This window comes from Oratosquilla oratoria, chromosome 41, assembly GCF_046742065.1.
Source record: "Oratosquilla oratoria isolate Oo_2021 chromosome 41, ASM4674206v1, whole genome shotgun sequence".
Taxonomy (NCBI): Eukaryota; Metazoa; Arthropoda; class Malacostraca; order Stomatopoda; family Squillidae; genus Oratosquilla; species Oratosquilla oratoria.
In genome coordinates this window covers 21441063-21446447 of record NC_134817.1, presented here as the reverse complement: position 1 = coordinate 21446447, position 5385 = coordinate 21441063, and the positions used below count along the sequence as shown (strand labels likewise).

General features: G+C 37.1%; 1 protein-coding gene across 2 annotated transcripts in view; it reads left to right on the top strand.

The window, feature by feature from the left end:
- Positions 1 to 1169, top strand: part of LOC143021027 (follistatin-like) — a 221340-nt gene extending 220171 nt beyond the window's left edge. For both annotated transcript variants that reach the window (XM_076178199.1, XM_076178200.1), the window contains exon 8: positions 1 to 1169. This exon is cut by the window's left edge and continues 2292 nt beyond it. The gene's annotated coding sequence lies outside the window, so the exon portion shown is untranslated.
- The last annotated feature ends 4216 nt before the right edge of the window (positions 1170 to 5385 follow it).

The window sequence follows — 5385 nt, the reverse complement described above, 5'->3', positions numbered from 1 at the left end:
TATACATATACATACATACATATACCAATAGCCATTACCCCCTAACAAAGGAAAAAGCCAAAAAACAAAGACATAATATCAACCCCCACCCATTCCATCCCCACACACTCTCCCATCCACACCCCTCCCTCCTTATCTTGGCTCTTCCTGGGTGACGGTTCGTCTCTGCATCTCGCCCAGTGCCCTGGGTCAGAAGCAATGCAGTAAGACAGCACATCCACAGCAAGGCCACTTCATTTAATCGACGACCACCTCCCTCTGCGCCCCCTCATGCAGAAAAAGAGAAGACAGGGAGAAATTCCTTCGGGATGCATCAAAATATCATTCACACATACTCCCTGAGCCCTCCATCCCTCACCCACTCCCTTCCATGCATCACAGCATCATCCATACTCATCCGATCTCCAGTCATCCCTATCTTCTGTCTTCCTTCCCGCCTCAACAGACATTCCACTCTTTCACCATCCATCTCGTCCTTGGACATATACATGTACATGCGTCATTGTATGGTCAATAATCATATCAAGTAGTACATTTCCCCATGAGTCGTCTCCACCCTTTACTGTCATCTCTTCCCAGCAGACTTCTTTACAATCAAAGTCACCCATTATAACTATTCTTCCTCCATCTTCCATTGTCTTATTTAATGTTATCCTTGTGTCTTCTAACATACTTTTATGTTCTCTCTCTTCCCACGAGGCTGTTTTAGGAGGCACATAATTTATTACAAAATTTCTGCTCTTCCTATCTTTGTCTTCCACTTCCATCATAACCATCTCTACTCTATTCATTATATATGTGACATTCCTCATGTTTATATCCTTCTTAGTCAGTAACATAACTCCACCCCCCTGTTTTGCCTCTCCGTTTCTAATCCAATAATTATATGCACCATGTCCTACACTGTTGGGTGGTAGTGGACCTTTCAATTTTGTCTCTACAATTCCCATTATGTCTGGTTCTTTTTCCTTCAGATAATCATTCAGTTCATTCAATCCTGTTATTAATCCATCTATATTTGTGTAAGACACTCTTAGTTTTCTGCTACTTCCATTGTATTTTCTGTTTCCCTTTTGTTTCTCTATTATGTGCCATTTCCTCACTTTCATATTCACTACTCTCCAATAGAATTCCTCTTTTTCTGACTCTGTTCTCATCTCGTTTTTTTTTTTTTTAGATTCTTGTCTTTTTGTTTTCTCATCCTCTCTTTATTCATTTCTCTTTTTATCCATACCTTTTTACATTGTTCACTTGCTGCTAGCTTCCCTGTTTTTGCTAAGATATTCTCTGCTGTCGTTTGTGACCTGAATTTAACCTTAATTGGTCTGGTCTTATCTGTACTATATTTCCCAAGACTATACATTTCTTCATTTTTTTCTCTATCTCAGGTTCATCTTCCTGAACTAATTCTAATATTTTATTCACTTTTTCTTTTTCATCCTTAATTCTTGTAGTCCTATTTAGATTATACTCCTCTTCCATCCCTAATATAATTATACATTTCTTTTTATCTACTAAGTCTCTTACTATATTCTCCTGTCTCATCACTTTAATAACTGTGTCTTCAGTTTGTTCTTTCATCTGTTGTGTCACTATATCATTAAATGCAATTTTGTTGTTCTCTTGGATTTTTTTTTTTTTTCTTCAACCCTGTGCTTCTTTTGCTATGGACTCTTTATTCTCTTTATTATTCCTCTTTAATTCCTCATTCTCATCTTTTACTTCTTTTAACTGTGTTTTTAATACTCTCATATATATATATATATATGTATATATATATATATATATATATATATATATATATATATATATTGTTCTCCATCATCCAAATCATATATATATATATACATATATATATATATATATATATTATATATATATATATATATATATATATGTATATATATACACACATATATATATACATTTATGTATATTATGTATGTATATATATACATGTCTATATATATGCATATATATACATATATATACATATATGTCTATATATATGTATATATATATATATATATATATATATATATATATATATATATATGTATATATATACTAACATTTCCCCCTTTACAAGGCAGATAGCCAAAGTCAAAGGCATAAATTCACTCCCACCCATTTCATCACAACATACTCCACTCCCATTCACCACCCCTCCCTTCCTCTTTTCTTGGCTCCTCCTGGATGACAGATCATCCCTGCATCTCTCCCACAACTCTTGGTCAGAAGCAATGTAGCTAGACACAGGAAATCTACAGCAAGGCCGCTGCATCTAATTGGTGACCAAGGCTCTCTGTCCTCTCATGCATAAAAAGAGAAGACAGGGAGAAATCCCCTGGGATCACATCAATATGTTTTTCATTCATACTTCTTTACTCCCCAACCCTCTCCATTCTATGCATCACAGCATCATCCATACACAACAATTCTCCACTCATCCTTGTCTTCTGTCTTCTCCTTTCCTTCCTCAACAGACATTCCCCTCTTTTCCAATACCCCTTTTACCATATCCATCCATCTCATATGTACATATATAATTATATATATATATATATATATATATATATATATTATATATATATATATATATATATATATATACTTATATATTCATATATATATATATATTGCACTGGCCTTTGGCCTGTAAGGCCTCATCCATCCTGTAAGACACAGTTATTAGTTTATTGACCTGTGCTTATATATGACTGCCATCTATAAATACCTTCAAGATATAGTGTCTCACAACCTTGCCCACTTAGTATCTGGGCAGATAATTTTATTACCATAACCGTTTGTCACTGAAGATCCAACATTGTACATGTCGGACTTGGCCTGATACATTCTGATCATGAGTGGCTCTCCCAGCACATATTATTCCCATCGTATAATATTGTGGCCTCCATAGAGGGAGTTTACCTATTTTTACCCACTGATGTGCATTTATTTTCGTCATGGCATCTTGTATTTCTCTTTCATCCCATATCATAAGATTTTTTTATTGATTAGAATTACAAAATAAAGATTAATTCAACTGAAACTTGTGTCATTATTTTAGACTTAGTATACTTACTTGCTGGTAATGAAGTACACTTTATTGCATTTTCTCACTGACAATTCTCCAGCTCCTCAATGCTTATGGACAATATTACACCATTGCCAAAAACTGTTTGGGTTTATAGTATAAGGTGAGAAATGTGGGTCTTTTAATAGTGTGTGAGTTCATATGAAGATCTTGAACTATAGTCATGTTTGTATTTTATGTCAGGGGATTACATGGTATGGGGGTAGTTATACTTTAGAGAGAATGCCAGTCTTCTGGAGAAAAGCTGGAGAGAAGACAGAGATAATGGTATCAATGTTTGTTCTAAGGTGAGGTGGGTTGAGGTAGTTGTTTAAGGGGGAGGTGAGGAAATAAGAGGTTCTTGCAAAAGGCTGAGCATGTAGGAGGGCAACACCACAGGGGCAGGTGGTGTGGGGAGCCTCCTTAGTTATTAGATAGTAATTAAGATGATATGTCCTGTTTTAGCACATCAGCACTGTCACAAAGTGTCGACTACACTGTGGGAAGAGGGTCATGAGCAACCATGAAGTGTGAGTTCCTAAATGGTTTGTTGGTTGTTCATCCCTGTGTTTTTGCCAATATATTACTGTGGACCAAAAGGTTGTGTAGAAGTTTGTTGCAGGCAGTGTGGTGGAAGCATCAAAGGAGAACAATGCTGCATCTCAAGTTGCCTTGTCAGCTCCTTCATTGCCAGGTAGTGCTAACACAAATTGACAACCAACAAAATTATATAAATATAAACAAAAAGGAAATTCAGAATGCGGATGAGCCACTAGTGGATTTCCTGGATCAACGAGTGGAGGGAGTGGGGAATGAGAAGAACCTTTAGAGCACTGCATTAATCAGAGATAAACATGTATGGCCATGAGAGGTTGTGAATAAGGTGAGTGGTGAACACAGTGAAGTGTTCAGTGATAAAAATTTAGGAGAGGGGGAGAAGTGATTCAGATTTTGTGTCTGTGGGAGATACTGATGTATACCCCACTCCATGGTGAGAGTGGGAGCAATCTACATAAATATTAATGGCAGAAGAATGAGGATGGGTTTGAAGAAAAGGAAAATAATTACCATGGAATGTGCTTACCTACGCTGGTTCTGATCTATGCCAAAAATCAGTTTACGACATTGTGTTGGAATGGAACTCCATTGTAACTTGAGGACCCCCTGTAATGATATTGAGAGATTTGTTATTAGAGAGGATATTAGTTCACTCTATGGAGTTGTGGTGGTGTCTCCCTAAAGGTAGTGTCTTGCAATGAGGTCTTCTAGTATAAGAAATGGAAAGTGGGGGTTCATTTGTTAATGAAATCTGATAGTGTTTCTAATGTAATGTTTTCTGATGGAGAAGGTATAAGAAACAGATGATTATTGGACAATGGACAATGGAGGAAAATTTGGGCCACATTGGCTTGAGAGGAGTATGGAGTGTAAGTGATAATGATAAGATATTTGGGTAGATGAGGATTTGGCTTGGGTAGAGAAAGGGGTGATAGGTAGTATAGTTCTCTAAGTATTTGGGATTGTGTTTATGCCTATACTCTATCAATTTCAACTTGAGCCCTAAAGCACAACTTGGTGAGACTGCACTTCTGCCACATCACTCTATCATTCTCCTCAGAGGGGCTAGCTACCTCTCTTTATATACATACATACATATACCAAGGGCTTTTTCCCCTTTACAAGGGAGGAAGCCAAAGTCAAAGGCATAAATTCACTCCCACCTATTTCATCCCCACATACTCCACTCCCATTTACCACCTTTCCCTCCCTCTTTTCTTAGCTACTCCTGGATGACGGACTATCCCTGCATCTTGCCCACCACCTTGGGTCAGAGGCAATGGAGCAAGACAGAGCATATCCACAGGAAGGCCACTTCATTTAATTGGCGGCCCCCTCCTCTTTGTCTCATGTAGAAAAAGAGAAGACGGGGAGAATTCCCTTCGGGCTGTATCAAAATATCATTGACACATAATCCCCACCCCCCACCCACTCCCATGCATCACATCATCATCCAAACACAATCACTCTCCACTCACTTTTATCTTCTGTCTTTTCTCTTTCTTCCTCAACAGACATTTCCCTCTTTCCCAATACCCCTTTTGTCAATACACTGGGATACTTCCATGAAACACACACTGAACAATCTAACCAACTTTTCTACTGTTACTATACCTTTTGTTAGATATTTCACATAATATCCATCCAATTCAGGTACCTTCAGAGCTATTTTTTTAACTATATAACTACAAGTTATACATGTAGAGAGGAAATGAAAATTCTATTTGATATAATTTTTAAATTTATTCTTA